The 21,542-nt window shown below is 34.2% G+C and overlaps 1 protein-coding gene across 1 annotated transcript in view; it reads left to right on the forward strand.

The window, feature by feature from the left end:
- DACH1 (dachshund family transcription factor 1) overlaps positions 1–21,542 on the forward strand; it is a 445,250-nt gene that overhangs the window by 1,371 nt on the left and 422,337 nt on the right. The gene's annotated exons all lie outside the window — the stretch shown is intronic.

Raw genomic sequence — 21,542 nt, forward strand, 5'->3', positions numbered from 1 at the left:
CCTGCCCACAGGGACTTGGCTGCTGGGGTACGCGGGAACCCCAAGCCTGGGGGCGGAGGGGAGGGGAGGGAGGAGGACGGTGCCTTTCCAGGAGTCACAGTCCCTCCCCGGGCCGCCCCAGCGTCCGTGGTCCCCGTTCAGCGCGCTGCCCTTGTGCGCGCTCCCTCGGACCCGGGCTCCACCGGGAGCCCAGGGACCCCCGCGGGGCTTGTCTGCGGCGCCGAGTGGTGTCCGGGGGGCGGGGGAGGTCGTGACCCTGCCAGGCAGGGTTCGGAAAGCAGGAGGACACGCTTTGGGTGAGGGCCGGAAAGGTCGTCTCGGGAGTGGGCCACTTGGAGGTCGGGAGGGGAAGGGCCGCAGAGGCCATGGGCCCCGGGCAATCCCGGGGGACCCGCTGCGAGTTCAGCCCCAAACCCTGAAGGGAAGCCTGCCGAGGGGAGGGGTCTGTGTGTGCGCGCATGTGTGCGAGTGTCCGCGTGTGAGCGTGTGCGTGTGCAAAGCAGATAATACGTTTGCCCCGGGGCAGATGCATGAGGGCCGGCAGGTTTTCTTCTGTAAGGGGAGGTGATCCGGGGCTTGTGACTCTGGGAAGCTGAACTGGAGACCTGGGCACGGAAGACCACAGCTCTCACTCTCTCCCTCGCTCGCTCTCTCTTTCTCAACAAACTGCCTTTTCTTTTCTTTTCTTTTCTTTTCTTTTCTTTTCTTTTCTTTTCTTTTCTTTTCTTTTCTTTTCTTTTTTATTTTTTTTTTTTTTTTTTTCTTTTCTTTTCTCTTCTTTTCTCTTCTCTTCTCTTCTCTTCTCTTCTCTTCTCTTCTCTTCTCTTCTCTTCTCTGTCTTCTTCTCTGTTTTCTCTTCTCTCTCTGAAATTTAAGGTTAGTAGCTCACGGATGAGCAGGTGCAGGCTTTGCGCTGGGATGCTCTTTGGATCCCTGTACTGGAGCCTGAGTGGTGGCTTCCCCATCCCAGCAAAGCGCGCCAATCCTGGAGGCCAGAGGACCGGGAGCCCGGCCAGACCAGTTTTATGCTAATGAACGCTCACTGGGGGAGGATCTACCCAGAGGGGGCGGGAGTGGGGTAACTTGTCAGTTTTGGGGTAGAAATGGCCATTTCACCCGCTTTCACAGCTCTCTTTGTCCCCACGGTTCGCTGCGGAAAGTTCAATTGTCAGGAGAAAGCGAGCAGGAAAAGTTGGAGACCAGAAGCGGGAGCGTGAGAACTCCGCGCAGAATCTGCGCGGAGACTTCCATGTCCTCCCAATAAGTTTAAAGACCGGGAGAAGGAACGGAGCTTTACCCTTTTAGGGTGTGTGCCCCTTGTAGGACTAGGGAAACTGAGGTGGGAAGGAGAGAGGGGTAGGGCGCGACCAGCAGGAAGCCGAGGTGGAAAAGCGAACTCTTTCTTGGTAGAAAAAAAAAGACTCCTGGCTAGTGCCCCCAAGGCTATAAGACAAAAAAGATCAACTCCGATTCAACAAACGTCCCATCCTAACCTAGCCAGAAACTTTTCGAGTTTATTTACCATTATTTGCGTGTGTGTGTGTGTGTGTGTGTGTGTGTGTGTGTGTGTGTGTGTGTGTGGAGGGGGAATGGATGTGTGTCTGTGTTTTTGAACCTTTATTTCAACTATTTTGGGGCGAATGCTCAGAGCGCGCGCGCGTGGTTACTGACGTGCGCGTGTCCAAGAGTATGGACAGGTGGCAGTAAAGATTGAGGGGGAATCTTGATCACTAAACGTCATTTACGGAGATAATTGGAGTCCTTGGACGTACAGAAGATAACACATTTGCCAAAAATCTTTTGTTACAACTATTAGAATCAGGGCAGAAAATTGTTCCGGAGTTGTTATACAGAATGCTAGCTGAAATTTGAAGCCAGTTAAGATATGATTGTTATAAAATTGTCTATTCTATCCAGTAAATTGTGAAGCGCCTACTGTTTTTCTCTTTAGTAATCGAATCACTGTGCTCTGGAATCCCTCTTTGTGTCTTTCTTACAGCATGCACTGTACTAGATAATTAATGGCCATTTCACATAACACAAAAAAATTGCTAGAGAAAACTTCCTTCAATGACTGCAGTGTTACAATCAATGTAAAGCAGGTAGTGTTACACCTCTTACAGTTATTCCCTTGTCGTTGTGTGTGTGTTTCTGAAATTTTTGCTTAGACTTTGAAATTGAAGTCCTCTCCACATGAATGGGGAATATTCTTAAAGTTATTGGCAACATTTCTTAGTGGGATTTTTTTTCTGAGGTTAAAAATTCCTCCCTGGACTTTTACAGCCAAGATAAGTTAACTCCAGTAGAACCGTTTACCCCTTCAAAAATATATTATTAATACTCTAATATATTTCAATCACCTGGTCTTTCAATTCAATATGTTATTCTAAAACTCTCTTTCAGGTTATTTTTAAATGATACCTGGTAAGTTTGTGGACTTACTACTGCATTTTGATCTTTTATCAACTACAGTAGTTGCTGAAACCCGTTAACCTTCGAAGATGTGTAATTGCAGATATCTACCTAGGTTTTGCTAACCCTACCAATGACTAAGGAAAAAGAAAACTTATCATTGAACTCTCTTTCACCAAAATATACTGTTTATAGTGCAATGCATTATTATTTTACACGATAATTACAAGTGCTATTGTCTTATTTCTTAACTTTAGAAGTAATACATAAAATATTTGGCATCTTGAATTTTAAAAACTAAAATTACTTTTTTTTTCATTCAAGTCCAGTTTGTTAATGCCTTTGTTATTAAGATCTTTTTTCATTCACTTAAATATATTGATTTCTTTCATTCTGGTTTCTTTCTCTGGCTACTTAAGAAACTAAAGGAATAATTTATGCAGAGGATAAGAGAAATTGTACAAAAAATCAAACTCTATAAAACAGTATATGCATAGTGTATAAAAAACATTAAATTTTAGCACTTTCAGCTTTTTATAGAACATTATCTAATTATGTGTCTTGAGAGCATTCAGATGCCAGGGAATCTGAGGAACCAAAATTATGTTAAAGAAAAGAAAGGTTCAAAAACTTATTCAAAGTGGCTCAGTAAGTTAGTAACAAACCTTAGGATGGGTTTAATTTGCTTGGGGCTATTGCATCAGTACGATGTCTATGAAAACTAGAATAAATGTTGGAGACTTCTGTCATTACCACAGGAGATGAAACAGAGACTATCACCTGCTTGATAGTAAAGCCAGTAGTAAGGGTCTCACAACATGAAAGAAAATAGAAGGAAATATATTTAAAAGTTGTCAGAGGACCAAGTCTGACCTTGATCAGCTTCCTTCAATTATTATTTTTAAACTAAACACTAGTTGCATGAACTTGACTGTTGCAACAGAGGTCACTTAATTAACTGGTAAGCATTAAACAACAGCAAAAAAAGAAATTATGTACATGGTCATGTCTCTGTAGAAGTCAGTCTCCTATTTATAGTTTTGGGTTAGGATGCAATTTTTCTGTGACTTCAGGTTTTCAGAAGTGAATCTTCTTTATGTTATCTAAAATAGTTATTTTATTTTATTTTTTTAGTATCGCCAGAAGATGATTTTGTCTCAGGATCTTTCAAAGCAGGTTGCGGTTTTGGTACTATGTAGCCCTAGATTTGTAGAGTTTTAAACTTGAATAGATCCCAGTTAGTTTTATCAGATATTCTATATGCATATAACATATGTTCACAAACAGTATTCTTTTGTCTTAAAAGTTAATACCATTCATAGACTGCAAATCCAAAGACTTTGAAAGTCTTTTTTAGTTAAGTAGTAATACATATATGCAGTTTTAATATAAGAAGTATAAAATGTTTTCTAATTCTTGGCTCTATCTTTTTAATCAGTAGTTTTAATAAAGATGGCACATGGAACCAGTCTATATTTAACACTTACCCCGTTGCATACTTTTCAATGCCATGCACTTACAAACTTATGCATTCACATAGAAAGTTTCAACACAAATACAGATTTACTTCTAACAGATAATTATATTACTTGGCACAGATAAATTTAAAAATTACTTCAAATGAAGAGAGACTGTGCTTTTGAAGTTTTTGTATTACAGTTGATTAATGGCTCCTATAAAGCCTAATGTTTCTTTTTATAACATTTCAAAAAGAATATAGCATAATTAGAAGACGAAGGCCTAAACATAAAAGTTTGTTTGGTTCCACCACTTATTTCTGTATACATAAAAAATGTTAGGAAATTATAATTTAATAACTAGTATATAAATCTAAGAATATTATAACTTAGGATTTACATTGTTCAGTCAAATTATATTACAAAATACAAATTCTTGAGTTATTTGGATAATGTCTTTCAAAACTATTGTTTTTCTTGGAGTTAATCTCCAGTAATATTATAGTTATTATTATGAAAAGTGAACATAGAAGATGGTTTACTTTTGAACTCCACAGATTATTAGCTAATACTCTGAGACACACTGTAATTTGCACCTATGATAATTTATTTTGTGAAGCTTCAAATATTTTTGTAGAATAAACTATATGACAAGCTTTTTTAAAGAATTCCACTACATACTTTTTTGTATTTGCATTTAATACACAATTTTAACTCTTCATTTTTTAAGTCCAAATCTGCTGTTATTTTTTGTTTAATGTACTACACTTCACAGAAGTTGCATATAAACTATTGAGGCCAATATTAGCCACTCTTTTTGCCTCACTACCTCCCCCAACCTCCTGAGATGTGACATCCAATATTGATTCAAGTCTTGGCTGGATTTGAGCATAAATCACTCTTCTCTTTGCTGATTTACCATGTGTGATTCACCCGCATAGGAAAACATAATCTGCTTTATTGTTTTTCATTTGATGTTTTGCTTTCGAAATGTAAGTAGCATTTGTAAATTAGCTTAGTGTGGAACTAAGTGGTTGTTATTTTAGTAAGAATTTGCGTTTTAACTATCAAGTAGTATTATTTTATCTTTTCAAATTATTCTACAAAGTTGTTTCAGAGTTGCCTTTGTTAATCAAATGAAATAATAATTTAAGTTGCATTGTATTAGAAACATAGAACACAGGTATAACAAAATATAGTAAGAAATGTAAGAAATGAAACTCTCACAGGTTGTAAACTGTCACTTTCAATCTTTGCTTGAAGAAATACATTTGAAGTGTGCCTTCTAAATAGGTACAGGTAAGTCTAACAGATTTCACTAAACATTTTGATTTTAAGGCGTTTGTTAGTTGGTTCTCCAAAAAAGTTAAATGTTGCCTAAATTTTATCTCTCAAAGATTTCATTTTTAGATTGTTCACACACAAACAAGATATATCAAGTTATGTGCCTTTGAATGACAGGAAATGTAAAAAATTGATATTAAGTTTTAGGTATTTAAGTATGTAATTAAGATAAAATATATTATTTTATGTGTGAACTGTTACAAGAATAGAATGACCTTAGCAAGTGCCAGATGTGCCATTCTCTTAACTACTGAGTTACTGCATTGTGATTGGATATATATATATATATATATATATATATATATATATACACACACACACACACACACACACACACACACACACACACACATTAATACATACATATACGTCCTTGTCTAAATGCTGCAACATAAAAATTTTAGCTGACAATACAAGTATATTTACATTTTCAGGCTTTCCGTTCATTAAGAGCCTCTTTTCCATTATATTTGTAATGGTCAATAATTTATTTTTAATAAAGAAAACCTTGCATTAAAAGCCCACCTCTAGAGTTCAGATAAGTGTAATATCAAAGGTTCTGATTTGCATATATACATCTCAGGAATATCAGAGGCTCTGTGAGCCTACCTTGTGCTCAAATTCCAGTCAAAAGTAGGTTTTTGCTACATAGCTGTCGTTTAAAATAACTTTTAATTGCTGCTATTTGTTTTTTAGTATATGTCACAGTAGAAAAACCACTTTCATTAGAATAGTGCAGTTAGTTTACCAAATCATTTCTTTGTAAAACAAGAACACTAAAGGTAGAATGTTTATATTTGGCCTAATAATCAGTTATTATTAGATTAATTATGGGTCACTTCATGTTGATGCACCTGTTTACTTTGAGAGGTTTTGAGACTTTTAAGACTGTGTCTACTATTTCTTATTCATGATTCACTTTATATTTAAATGTGCAAATGACTATGAACGGACTTTTCTATTTGTTATAAATTAGTCAATTAGGCAATCAATGAAAGCTCATTTTTTCCCCAAGTTAATGATAGAACTAAAATTAGTGGAATAAAATAGCAGATAAATGTCATATAACATATAATATAATCACATACAGAAAATGACCCGTATCACCACTTAATCCATATTCAGGAAACTTAAACCAAGTGCATTTTATATTTCTTGTGTATTCTGATTTGGATTATATGATAACAGGATTCTAATTCATCCATTAAAAAATTCTTACGTAGATTTTTCTAAGTTGGATATTGAAATGGCCAAGGATTGAATTTGTTAAAGGTGTGGCACTGTTGCTTTTCTGAGTCAAATTAGGTTGGATTTGATCCAGGCGATCAAGCTGGGATTCTTTTGCACATTTTAATGTACGTGACTTGAGTGAAAGTTGTCAAAGATAACTTACTAAACTGGAAAACTCACTATGTCATTATTTAAATGCTCTTATATTTTGTTCTTATAGGTTTATTGAAGTGTCCAAAACAATGCAGCACAGCAACACACTGAATAGCCCATTGTTTTAAAAAAAAGTTTTAGAGAGTAATAATTAAAGAACAAAAAGAGCTTAACTGAAGCATAGAAAACATAGTATTAAATAAGATTAGCACAATATCTGGGATGCATTGAGTATGTAATGGGGGAAGTCAAAATTAATTACTGTGATTTGAAGAATATAAATTTAATTTAACTCTAAGCAGACATATAATAATCTTGCAATGGGTTTTGAAGGTAGTGTATATATTTGACACAAAATTGGATATGTTTTTGAAGCATGATTTTCAGAAAGCAATATTGAAGTAGGCAACAAAATAGATCAAATACTTTGGATTAATAACATTGAAGGATTGAGGAATGTTTTCCTTTCCTTAAAATAAATGAAGAGGTAAACAAAATATTGAAAAGTGACAGTGTCACATCTTTAAATTTGTATGGTATCAAATGTTTCTAAATAATCAGACTATCCTATCAGTCACAACAGGAAAATAGGACTTTTCTTCAAGGGAAAAGAAAGAGTACTAGCTGGAAAGGAATTATTTTACGGAAACATTTAGTAGCACTTATAGTAAATACCTGCTTATTCAGTTTAAGAAATACTAGTTATTTCTTAAATAAAGGTAATTAAAAAAGCCCTAGAATATGTTAATTAACAAATGGTTTATTATATTCACGTATCAAACAGGTGAATTAAGTTGTTAAAATCTTAAACTGAGTATATTATGGAATTTTATTAATAGCAACAGTGAATTGCTGCCTATTCATAGCCTTACATCTCAGAGACATTTTGTTTAGTTATGAACCAAGCAAATCTCTGAAAGTGTAGCAAATATTCGAACCTATCACAGCTCTGCTGAAATATATTGATATATTCAATAGTAATAATTCCTATTTATATTTAAAATATAGTTTTTTTTAGCTTAATTCTTGGAAAGGTACTTATTTCTTTAGTCAGTTTTTAGTTTAATAGTGCCTCTGGAGTTTAACTTAATAACTTGCAGCACTTTTAATTGTCACATATTTTATACTAGGATGGGTGTTCTTGTGTGTGCACCAAGTGTAAAATATCAGTATTTTAGATATTTTTTGGTGCCTATTTTTGGTTATATTGATTTTAGTCCATTTGCACTCTATGTATGTATGCTTCAATAATTATATCTTTGTTAGAAAAGCCTCTATGTACGTATATATGCATATGTATACACACACACTCACACGCACACAGACACACACACATATTCTCACACTCACGTAGGTTTGTAGGACTTAGGGCTAGCTGTGGGAAAATAACTTACCAATAAAATTGACTTTAAATTTGCTTTCTGTAATTCATTGAAATATACAATAAAACAGAAATCAGGTTCTATTTGACTGATTGACAATGTAAAATATATTTAAAATAAATTTTATGGTAAAAGAAGTAATTTATACTTACATATCATTAAATGTAATTATAATATACAATGTTCTAAGGTTAATAGGACAGTGACGTAAACATTTCAACATTTTCCTAGACCTTTATTTTTACAATAACTAAAATATACTTTTAATTCTCTATGAAAAATACTTATATCTGAAAATTATTTTATTTGTGTGAAATAGATATTAAACTATCAGGTACTAGAAGCTGTACATTATTGAATGACATTTAATGTGCTAGATGTCATTGCTCCATTTCTGTTAGTGGTTTATTTCATTGCTGCTTGCACTTTAGAGCAAGCATATCTTTTAAAATCAGTGGATAAATGATAGGAAAACAATTTCATAACCTAAAAAAAAATGATTGCTCTTCTAAAAGCTTTGCCATCAATGAGATGAGCTAGGAATGAGGTCAATGGGTTAATCTGCAGGTCTACATAAGGAGATGTGTATTACCACTTCTTGTAGTGGACTGTAATTGTCTTTAAAAACACCTGGTAGAGGTCCAGTTAAATTGAAATCAATTACTTTCTCAATCATTTCATGGCATTTGTCAAGTCATTACATCATTGGTAAAAGTACAGGCATGTGTGCATTTTTTTTTCAAAGTAGAAAGAAGCTTATGAAACAGTAATTACTGAAAAGTTTCAAAGCTCATTTAAAGCATATAGAATAGAAAATACTATATATACTTAATGTGAAATATATTTGGTAGGAAGTTCATCTTTGCATTTATATATCTAGTAAAAACAAGCATATTTCACATTACTTTTTGCATCATCTTCTATGCACATATTTTAAAAGGAAAAAAATACAAGTGACTAACAATGGTTTCAAACCATATTATGGCTTGTGAGCTCTGGCACCTTTATTCTGACTCTCTAAGAACCCTCTGACAAGTGCACATTATAATCAAAGACGAATATATGTCTGCTGTTCACTGATTTTTTTCTTCACACCATTGACAGTCCATGCAGATTTGAACTTGTAGCCGGGAAGAGTGCTTCCATGCTTCAAATTGCCAAAAGACCCCCAGGGATAGAAACTTGACCTGCTTTTATGAAACCATAGAATTACATTTATACAAGTTACCCCTTGGGAAAGGAATGAACTGATCCCAATTCAAACGTTAATATTGGAAACTTCTGGGTCAAATTTGATTTTTCTTTCTGTTAACACCTGTTTGGCTACCAAATTTTGCAAGTAGATATTCTTAAGAAATTAAAAAAATATATTATTCATGAATGACATTTTACGGTTAAACCAAAGTGCCATAAAAATTTTGTAGCTCTTCAGGTTTTCAGATGTCATTAAGATGTCACTTTTTAAAAACAAAATAACTCACCTTTTAAATCTGCATCCTAGAGGAAAGAAGTTTAAACATACATTTGTGTAATTGCACATGAAAATATTGAATTTGTACTTTTAAAAATTAAGTTCTCTCCCCTGAAAAATCAGCCCAAATGTGGAAAGAAACTTTTTTTTTGAGGTATTGTTCCTGTGATAACATTTCAGAATAAAGATTTTTATGTGAACATATTTAATTTTTCTTTTCTTTCAACATTTTAAATGGTTATATTTCTCACTTTATTTTAGGTAGACCACCTGAAAGGGTTTTAGAATGTTCCCTTTTTGCCGCTAATAGTAACAAATGAAGGTGGTCATTGATAAATTGGATACACAAAAGCCATTTTTATTTTAGTTGGATTCACTTTAGTTATGTGGACTGGCCTAAGTTGGAAAACAAATTAATCATATCTTCACAATAAAGAGGAATTTATGTATGTAATAGTGTGGTTAATTTCTGGAATGTCAAAATGCCATATCATATTTATACATGAGTGAATAAATATAAATGGGCAGAGTTATAATATCTTTTTGTTTACAACTGAAGGTATTAAAAGACCACCATTAAATTACAGAACCTAGTTTTCCGTATACAATGACTTGCTTTCAATCTTACATATACAAAAACACTTCACAAAGGATAAAGCAACACTCATGCATATACACCCCCACTCAAATATATGCTGTTAAAATTTAGATGGTTAGCCTGGCCGGTGTGGCTCAATGGTTGAGCATTGACCTATGTGCCAGGAAGTCATGGTTCAATTCCCGGTCAGGGCACATGCCCAGTTTGTGGGCTTCATCCCCAGTAGGGGGCGTACAGGAGGCAACCAATCAATGATGTTTCTATCTCTCTCTCTCTCCCTTCCTCTCTGAAAAAAATAAAAATACATTTAAAAAAATTATGATGGTTAAATAATTCCATACTTGAATTTTGGAATCGAGGTTAGCAAGTTCTTTTCCCAATTTAAAATTAAAAAGAATTTCAAAGACTTTTCGCTTCATTTTTCACTTAACATGGATGAAACCATTTGGATAATTGGTTATTTCCCTAGAAATAACAAACATTAAAATTCCTAATAAGATGGTTATAATAAATCAATTATTTGGAGTAGAAAAAAAGCATTGACATTTTCTACCTTGCTTTGACACTTATTAGTTGAATGAAGTTCAACATTAAATAAATTATTTGGATGTGTCCTACAATCACTTTGATGCCATATTTATAAAACACCAATATTTGTGTAAGTATTTCACTTAATTTGCAAGTTTGCCTCAATTAGTTTCATGGTGATCTGAATGGCTATTGCTCTTCATTTTCTCTGACTGTGATGGAGGAAGGAAAAGAGTTAGGTCACATGACTCAACCACATAATGCTGTTCTTAAAAAGACTAGTGCAGGAAAGGCAACCTATTTTGACTTTTGTGATGGTGATAACATGAAGTGTCTATGACCTCTTTTGTCTTCTGGTGACACTTTGCAGCTCTATTTCTAATAATGATTGATGGTATACCACATGAACTGAAAAAATCACCTTAAAACATCTTGCTGCAGAATGCATGAAAGAAGAAATAAAACTTTTATATTTTAGATAAATTTATAAGTAGAATAACCCTTAGCATTGCACAGAATTCTACATCATATTTAACAAAGGAAGCCTTCAGACACTAAACTAAATTTAATCTTCTTAAATATCTTTATCATCTAAATTATCCTCATAATAATCCTCTTTTTTTTTGTAGCAAGTCTAGTGAAATTGTGCATGAAATAGATACACTTTATTATGAGATTTACCTGTAAATATTGAGCCAAAAGAAAACAAACTAGATTTTTGAGCTGTTGATATTAAACTAATCTCCCAAATTCAACAGTGTGAAAATATAATTTATTTTTCTTAAAGTATTTTATTTCAGGTTCAGGAAATAAAAGGAAAATGGAGAAAATAGCTTTACTCTTTCTTTTGGGGTGTGGGTTAAATAAGGGCCCATGACAGGGATGCTGTTTGTTTTTCACAAAAGTTGTTTGTGATTTCAGGTACTCTTGGGAAATCTCTTGATCAGATTCACATCTGTTCCTGTCAAAGTGGGTGCTAAGATACCGGTCACCCAGCAACCATGTCCAAGAGGGAATTGGGCCGATAATAACTTCAAAAAGGAATGACAGATGCTAGATTAGGATGAAAGACAAAACGCATGAAAAATGAGCTTGTTAGAGTAAAAAAATTGTTCAAGCACCTTTATGCAAATTAAATGAATATTGAATATTTGCATGCAGTAATTTCTACTTTTTCATTTGATTGAAAAGAATAGAATAGTGCATTGAAACTCACAAATATGACTACTATCTTTTGTACTAACCAACATACAAAGCCAAATCTCATTTAAAAAAATCAGATTAGCCACCTGGGTTCTTATATCTCTACTAAGTATGTTACAATGTTTTTCTTATAACAGTGGTACTCTTTGGGGCAAGTTGGCTTATCTAATTTTTTCATAAACAGTCTAGTGTGAACTAAGATTATTTTAGATGAATATAAATGCATTTCTTGAGAAAGCATTTTAAAAGTAACCTTATCCTATTGTCCTTGAAATTGGTTAATGTACATTAATAAAAGATCACTCAAGATGAGTTCACACCAAAGGCACAGGCTTCTCATTGACTGGTTAAATAACAATGCATTAAAGTAAAGCAGGGTGGCATATCCGAAATGAAAAGTAGACAGAAAGATCTCTTCAAAATTTAAGATGCTTTTGGATACACTGCTAGTTTTTCTACTGAATAGTTCACATACTAATCAGAATTTAGAAGGGCCTGATAAAATGTAGTGATTGAGAGAGGTTTCTGAGTCTTGGTTTAGCAGTGTCTAATGTGGTCACGTAGAGAAATTGATTTTCCTCAGAAATTAATTAATTTTTCATATCGCCCTAAGCTGCAGTTAAAAAGAGTGCATACTTGTCTGTTTTCTTCCAGAAATATTGCCTAATCATATTAATACCATTGCCCCAAGGATGAAAAGATAATTGTACAAATGCATTTGGAAATATGTATCACTGAGTATTTATGATTAAATTATGCAAATGACCCAGCTCTCATCCTTTCCAGACCCAGATTGTCTAATTAGGATTGATATGCTGAATGGATGTTCCAGAATTTGAATACAAGCATGTCCAAAGAGCAGAAAATTGGAAATGACAAGGCTGCAACCCAAAGAAAAGTGTCTTTCCTTTCTAGACTTTGTTAATGTGCTGTTAGCAGTTGAGGGGTTTTCCCTCCCTTTGGCTATTTTGTGACTCATATGTCCTTATTAGAAACAAGTATGCAAAATGAATTGAACTTTAGCAAATAGCATTTCATTTCTATTTGGTGCTTATTTAGAAATAATAATCCCCTGGGCATTCAAAAGAACATCACTATTAAGTTGCTTCAAACAATGTAAACTTACCAGTAATTGACTTAAAAGAAAAAGCTTCCTCAGAGTTAGTATTATAGCTTTATTTCAAAGCTAGCTCTCCAAGCTTAATGCCACAGCAATGCAGTGTTTTAAAAAGAATCTGCTTCTTGAATCTGCAGTGCATTCATTTATTCATTCATTCATTTACTTCCCCCACCTCCTTATATTTGGAGAAAACTGTTTAAGCAACAATTTTGATGAGGAAAAAAAAAAGCAGCACTTTAAATGTAACAATGTTTGAGTTTTAGGTCCTCAGCAGGCTTTCTCCCTCACTGATTACACTCATTCATCTTAGATGGAGGGGTGGTGATGAGGAGCTAGGAAGGGACTGAACTGTCAGGACTCCAGCCTTTGTTAAGCAGCGGGTAGTCACTGCCTCTGAACTCCCTGGCTCCTGCTTTCCATCTGCAGGATGATGGATTGCTATGTTTAATACGATTCAGCTTTTGTCTGTCATAGTGTGGACAGACAGTACTATCAGTGGTTTCAACAGTGATTAGGGAACCATTTCAAAGCACTCCTATTGGCCAGACAGCTTCCAGGAATGTCTGGTGAAACATGCTCATTGGCACTCTGGCCATGTAGATGTGTAGTTTAACTACACCTTGTACACTCACTGTTTAAACCAATGCAAAAGCCCACTGGGAGTTTTGCTAGACTATATATTCTTTTTAGGACAAAATTACATGAGACAACATTCTAAGAACGTTTTGGGTCTCAAACTAAAATATGCATCCCCAGTGGTCCCAAGTGAAGATAAATGTGTATTCTTTAAAGAGTAACAGCATGTGCTTACTGGCAGGATTGTATTCCACATATTATGATGTAAGTTGTTGCTATACTCTTCAACACTGAGCCGTTTAGCGGCATTGGGAGGCTAGAATGTGAGGACTATGTTAAAGCAATAAGACATGACAGGGCATGTGCCACGCTGGGATTTGCTGAGCTGTGGGGGCTTTGTGGTTCACAAGTCCAAAAAGTGAATGATTTCAACAACCCAAAAACCACTAACTACCAGCTCAATATTTTCCCTGGAGTGTCTCATTCTATTTATAAAACTGGTGCAAAGAAAATACAATTAACTAAAGGGAAAGATTCTTTTAAGCTATTAATAATATAGGCAAAGTTTTATTTGGAAAATTAGATTTACATATAAATAAACTTAATTTTATTAATCCTATTAGTATATTGTACCAAATGTAATATAAGTTATAACTTAAATTTTAAAATGTACTATAAACACGGAGTTTTAACTTTCTTAACAGGTAATTATCAAAATACTAATTCAGCCAAAGTTTTGAAGCAAAAATATAAATCAGAAGAAGCTACTTGCATTAATAGGGAAGATTAAATACAAAGTTTAGTTAACAGCAAAAAGCTCATAAGAACTCTAGATCCCAGATTTTATTTTTCCTTGTTGATATGGTTCTTACAGTGCAAAATTTTCAGCTAAGATCTTTTCAGTAAAGGTTCCTTGTTTTAAATATGTTATTACAAATATACAAACACACACATCACAGCAATACATTCACTTGTAAATATACAAGTAAACACACATTGTATTTCTTTTGAACCAGTTCAGTCGTTAAACTTGTTGGCGGTTTGACACTGCTGATTTAGTAATAAGGACAGGTGGTGCTGTGCCTCCTGGGAGAGTTATAAAAACATTCATATATTTTGCAGATTATCTTGTTCTTTGTTATATTTTAAGGCTTGTCTTACTGAAATAATGCTCAGCTTAAAAATTGTGTATTCATTCAGCATATTGTAAAGGAATCATTTTTCAGAGTAAATCAAAGGTATAGCTCGCAGTATACTTCTGAACAGAAATTACATAACCGGGCTTAATTAATCTGGGCTTTTAATCAAAGCTCTTCATAATTTATATAGCACATGTAGGGTGAAATAATGCACTACCCCTCAACATTTTTGTATGCATAATCATTTTAATGTGCGCTTGTCAAATCGTTAGTTGTAGAATATTGCATACTCATTTATTGCCTTCATAGTGTGGGTGGGGTGCAGGTAGGGAAGTGGCCGAAGGATAAGGAAGGGAGTGGGGGTAGCAATTAGCAGGCAGCATTCCCTGAAGTTACTGAGAAGTGTGGAATTTCTATTAAGTCAAGGGGAAATGTATGGCTGAGACCATTAGAGTTAGCCATCAAAGCTCCTGGCTTTGAGCTTTCAGGAGCAGATTAAATGGAAAGAAGAGGAGGTCTTGAGTGAATATTCTAAAGTAGAACTATTGCATGGATTGACCAGACCTTAGTCTGCTACATTTCTTCCCTTAGCTATTAATGCATTTTAAGGAGTTGACAGTAGAAACTTAGGATAAAGAACCTGGCTGAAAGATAGACCTTAAAAATAGGAAAGGAGTGCTTATACTATATAAATGCTATAGATATTTCCCCCGATAGTATAGAAAGTACAAGTGTTTGCCCATAAGTGAGTATGTTTAGGGTGTTCACAATTGGATCTTTTGTAACATTGGGAGTGTAAGTGTGTGTGAGTGTGAGCACATGCATCCATTTATACACTGTAGGTTGCCAACTCTTGTTATACACAAGAGTTGTTCGTATTGTTGTTCGTATGTTTAAACACCATAATTACAAAGTAATACAAGTCATTCGTCTTACTGTGGTTAAATAAAGAAAAAAATATGTGCTAGAAACTAAATGAGCGATCTTACTGTCTGGAAATGTTTCAGAGTGAAGGAATAGTAAAATCCCCTTTAACCTACCCCATCCATCTCTAGCCACAGTGTGAGTGCACTGGCTTCCACATGTGTGCATAGCACCTCTCGTCTTAGTGTCTGGCTATTCCTGTTTGGTACATCCATAGGCAGGGGGAAATAAGGAGTCAGGTCAGAAGGTTCATCTTCTTATTTCTCAGTAGCTTCCTATAATGATTCCTCCTCTAATGAGGTGAATTACTACTGCGTGAAAAAAAAGAGAGAGAGAGAAAGGGTTTTGGCCATCTTAGCTAATAAATCACATTGACTGCATGGTTGATCAGATCAATTGTGCATAAATCAGTGCCTTGAAGAGTCTTAAACCAAGATTCTACGGAAGAGCAATCGATCCACCAGCTTGTTGAAAGGCATGGTCTCTTGCCCATAGCAAACTGAACAGGAGCCCACAATATTGAGATTGTTAATATGCTGTCAGATGTTGAAATGAATGTTTTCAGATCTCAGAGGCATGGCTGTGATGAGTAAAGCAGTTGTGACCGTGTTGAGTCAACCGATATATTTTTGTCTTCTCTGAATCACTATTCTTAGGTTAGCAAGAAAATTTCATTCTCAATACATATACAAAAACTCAATTTTGAAATCTTTATCCACAAGTGTAATTTTTGGGAATTGTTTCTCACAAAAATATCATTAGGTTATTTCAAAAAGAAACTGGCATGACTATCCATGAGAAGTATTTCATTCTATGGTGGCTGTAGATTTGAGATTTGCTAATATTTAGATGATTTGGAGTCATGAGAACAATCAGAAAATTTGATTTCTAGTTTTGACTATATTACTTACTAGCTGAGGGATGTTGAATTAGTCAATTGGAACCTCCATATTCTCAAATGTAAAATGGGGATAATACAGATAACTTTTCTATTTATTTAAAAAGAAGGGTGTGAGGATAGGACTGTGATCATAGTTATTTGAAAACACGTCAGAAATGGTAAGGCCCTTTTCAAAAGTTATCTGTTTAGAATTCCCAATTACTTTTAAAAATTGAGATATATATAATCTACATATAACATTATGTAAGTTTAAGGTGTACAATTATATACTTCAAAGTTGCTAAGAAACTACATCTTTAATGGTCTTGCTCAATTATGCTTTCAAACTCCTTTTACCAGAGCAGCATACAAAAACATAAAGAAAATCTATTTTGGTTCTTGCTATCACTTTTTTGTCTTCTTTCTAAAGAAATAACACTGAAATCATGACAACTAAAAGAAGTATTTGTGAATTTCTGTAAAATTATGTACTTTTATAAATATAATATTTATTAAAATTTTATTTGTAGTACCTTTAAAAAATATTATGCATAACAGGTTAACATGGTCAAATATTTGAAAAGCAAGACAGGACAAAATATAGCCATAGCATATGCAAAGGAAATATTTTATTTTGGGGAGAATGTCATTAAATATCTATAGTAACTACTATGCAATTCTCTATGAAAGCAGAAGATTTTATAGAAGTTTAAATCAGGTATTAAATCTTTGATTTCCTTTTAAGTTGGCTAGAACATTTTATTATGGTAAAGTCTCTAAGGGTCTTCTTAAACTAAATACATAATTTATAAATATTCCCTACCAAGTATCTCAAAATCCCCAAAATAATTATTTTCTGTAGTCTCCTGTTTTGAAAATAAATTTAGGATAGGCATTCAAGCATCTTAACATAAAATTTGTTGTCTGCCAAATATTTTTTGAACTCATCAATATAATATAATGTTCCCTCTTTCAGAATACTATTGTTCTGCCATTGTCTGTTGATTTATGACAATGTCTTGACATTTTTGTAAGTTATGAAACACACATTGTTTCTCCCTTGTTATATTGTGAAATTTAGTAGGTTGTTGAAATTGGATCTGATTGATTTTCTCTTTGGCATTTGTCTACAAAAGCATCTCATGTCTGAAATTCACCAGAGGAGGGGAAATCCAGGTGGATTTCCTTTGTTGCATTTTCCTTTATGTATCTGAAGTTTTGAAATATCTATGACCTGCTGTTAACAGTTTTAACTGTAACTATTGAGATGCTTGCTGATAGAAGATGGTCTGGCTATTTTTTGAGCTCATCAATTAATTTTAAAACTGGAATGAATTTAATTTATGTTGATTAATATTACTTCCCTGGGGTTATTATAGAGTATTATCTTGTATCTATTCTCATTAAAACTAAAACTATCAAGTACTTTTTGGCACATAGTAGGCACTCATTTTAAGTATAACTGATTCATAACAATTTGTATATTATTGAATTACATTAACATTCTTAGGAGGTTCTTAATTTAAGAACATTTGGTTAAGACCAAGAAATTAAAACATTAATAGAAATCTACATATTTTAGATTTTTATGTAGAAATAAAAGTACATTTGATATTAGTTCTTAAGTATAATATAAGCTGTCTTTAATTCCTGAATGTATCCTATGTTTTTGTAGTAGTTTAATATTTAAACTTCGTGGATGTTCATGCACCTATAATTTTGTAAGGTTGAGATTTTATGCCTATTTCAGTTATTATTAAGGTTTATCTGTCCAATTAATTATGAAAGGTCACCAAATATATAATTTTTGAAGAACCTAAGATTTTTAATTGAGTAGACAGAACAAAAATAATAGTATATACATTTGCAGTTAAAAACATCACCAACGGCCGAAACCGGTTTGGCTCAGTGGATAGAGCGTCGGCCTGCGGACTGAAAGGTCCCAGGTTCGATTCCGGTCAAGGGCATGTACCTAGGTTGCGGTCATATACCCAGTGGGAGATGTGCAGGAGGCAGCTGATCGATGCTTCTCTCTCATCGATGTTTCTAACTCTCTATCTCTCTCCCTTCCTCTCTGTAAAAAATCAATAAAATATATTAAAAAAAAAAAATCACCAACGATAATAAGAATTATAGCTACTAATATTAGTGATTTTTATTAGCTAGAGTTAAGTATCTTCAAATGTTATATCTTTAACTCCCTATAATACTCATAAGAGGTAGGTTCTACCTGTTTTTAAAGAAGATAAGGGCAGTGAGAATGACAGCAGTTAATTAACTTGCCCATAGTTACACAGCTAGTACATGGCAACCGAAGGGAATTGAAGATTATAAATTGCTTGGAAATAATAAAACAAATGTCTTAAAATATATAAGATATATTTGTGCATCTGTGTCTATAGCAATTTAGTAGTTTTATGGGAAAACTTCAATAATAGTTCTAAGATTTTTAGAAACATTTTTACATAAAAGATATAGAGCAAGCTAATTGTAAGTTATTTCTTTATAGGAAATACAGAAGTGGCATTAAATTTTATATCCATTAGCTCTGTAGATTAATTTTTATTAGCTCTTTAATTCCGTGATAGCAGCCTAATTGTATGTCCCTCCAAGTACAGAAGTATATTCTCTCACTGCCTTTTTTATTCCTTAAATCTTGTCTCAGTGTATTTTTAAAAAAACTTAAATTTATCATTGTTGAAGGAACTCTTACCACACAATAAACCATACAGCTAAGGTCGAATTTTTGCTCATACGATAAAATTTGAAATAATTGCAGTGTTACTTTATTAAACATTCATATCTTTAGATCAATGTTTATTGTTGGGAAGAAAGTCATTTATAAGTGTTATAACCTATTGGAATTCCTGCCTTCTCTTGGTAGATTCTAATTTACCTCCCATGCCTGTTTTACAGTTCCACCTGAATAGTATTGTCAGAGTAAGCCACTCCTATTACTGAGAAGTTAGCATTCCTAATTAATAAAAAAAAAAAAGTTATTTTTAAAAGCTTGAAAACCATTTATATGGGTGTATAACTGGAATTTAAACATTATTTGTAGAGTAGATAAAGCCTTCTATAGGCAGAGTTTGTAACAAAAGCTTCCTAGTTTTTATACTGGGAAGTAGCCTTGGAAAGTTCTGGGTGGGATCTGTTTTCCTTCACATGTTCTTGGAATAAGCTTCATTATCCCACTCAATTACCCACCAGGTAGTTTGCCATTCTTTTTGATGTCTTTAGATCTTTTCTTTCTAATTTCTTTTTTCACAGCAGAAACGGTACTTTGATATTTTGGCGTCCTCATACTCCATAGGAAGAACTTGTTGTTTATCAGATCGGCACATTTCTGTGATGTGCAAGTTCCTTGGTAGGGTAGGTGCGTCTCTTTTTTCATTCGGGTTTATTCACTTTAATCAAGTGTGGGAAATGAAGTTTGTTTCACCAGGTAATTATTAGGTGGGGAAAGGGATGAAACTCTTGTTCCAGGACATCTGCATTTAAGGTAAGAAGTTAACTGTGGTAGAGCTAAATATTTCTTTGCTTTTCTGTTCATGTTTAGTGTCTCATCAAAGTCTTAGATAAGCGATAGTTTGCATAAATCAGGAACTAAAGGGTATCATTTTGTACTAATTAAGAAAAGAAGTAGAGAGTTTCTATATAATATGTATCAGTGATTTCTGTTTCTTAAATGGCAGTTTGCTGAATGACGTCTACATGTTGAAAAAGTGGAATGTGCCTTGGCATTACTAGAGTTTTATGCCGATTCGTAATTAAGCCTATCAGTAGGCTCATGGCAGCACGTTTCCATGGCCTCTCTTAGGCGCCTGGCCAGGGTGGTTGGAACTATTTACTCACAACCTGTGTCATTTCAAACTAACAATATTATGTGAAGGGACATATATTTTTAAGGAAACCTCAGTATTTCTACTTTGGAATGATAATTTGAAGTACACCAGAATCATTCAGGTTTAAATTCTCATGCTCTTGGGAGTCTCAGAACATTACTTCTTCCTTTGTGATGCTAAGTGCTGAGATTCAGGTGAGGGCCTCTTCCATGGACAAATGAGGATGCACTGAAGGGAACAGCACTATTTCAGTTCCTCTGGAGACCGCTGTCTGGAAGATCTGGCATTGTCCTTTTTTCCTCCATTGAAATTTGATTCTTTGCATTCATGACTTCCCGAGGGCAACAGTTGGACTTGTTTTGCAAATAGTGTGCTCATTTAAGAGCTTGTAAGAAATAATTGTTCCAGGTTTAAGCAATGGGCTGAGCTTACTGTAACCTGCACGATAAACATATCTTTCTAAATGGCCCTCACACAACGCATGGTCCATGCGCATTTCGTCGTTTCAGCATACTACTGCACCTAAGAGCACTGCAATTGGATTTTGGTATGTGGTATATTTGAACTGGACTTTTACCTACACTTGTATATGGCTAATAACCAAGAAAAGCTTTTTGAGGAAATGTGAATTTCATTGCCATGTGAAAAATTTGGAATTTAGAGTATTGTTGTTTTTAAAAATAGAATCGAGTCCTAGAAGCGTCACCGCTTTGCTTTAAATCACTTTCAGGTAATATAGAGCAGTTAAAAAGGAGTCACACATGCCTTTCATAATGTAGAGGTTTCAATATTGGAATGATAGAAGCACTCCTAGTCCACTAACTGTGAAACGTTATTGAAAATTAAGATGCCTCTAAATGAGCTGTGTCTCACATGAGCACTGACCTTGCTGTTCTACCAAGACACCCAGAAGTCTTTAACAAGTCAGAGAATATAGATAGATAGCTTCTGTTTGGGAAATCATTTTTCAGCTTGTTATAAATCATGGTAAGTAAATTGTAGGAGAAATATTTCAAAATTTTAATTTGGATATTAGGTATTTAGTTGTCTCCTGTTTTATTTGTTCTGTTCTATTCTTATCTCCACTAACATTTCCCTATAATTCTTTAGTTCTTTATCATCCTATTTTCAACTCTCCTTGCAAGTCCTCTACTCCTCACTTTACTCAGCTATCAGTGTCCATTACAAAATGTGCACTATAGAATGAGCTTTCCTATTCTTTTATCAGTGTAATTTGTGTGTGTGTACTTACAGTATACCAGGCAGTATGTTGAGTATAT

This window comes from Myotis myotis, unplaced genomic scaffold (genome assembly GCF_014108235.1).
Source record: "Myotis myotis isolate mMyoMyo1 unplaced genomic scaffold, mMyoMyo1.p scaffold_m19_p_3, whole genome shotgun sequence".
NCBI classification, from domain to species: domain Eukaryota; kingdom Metazoa; phylum Chordata; class Mammalia; order Chiroptera; family Vespertilionidae; genus Myotis; species Myotis myotis.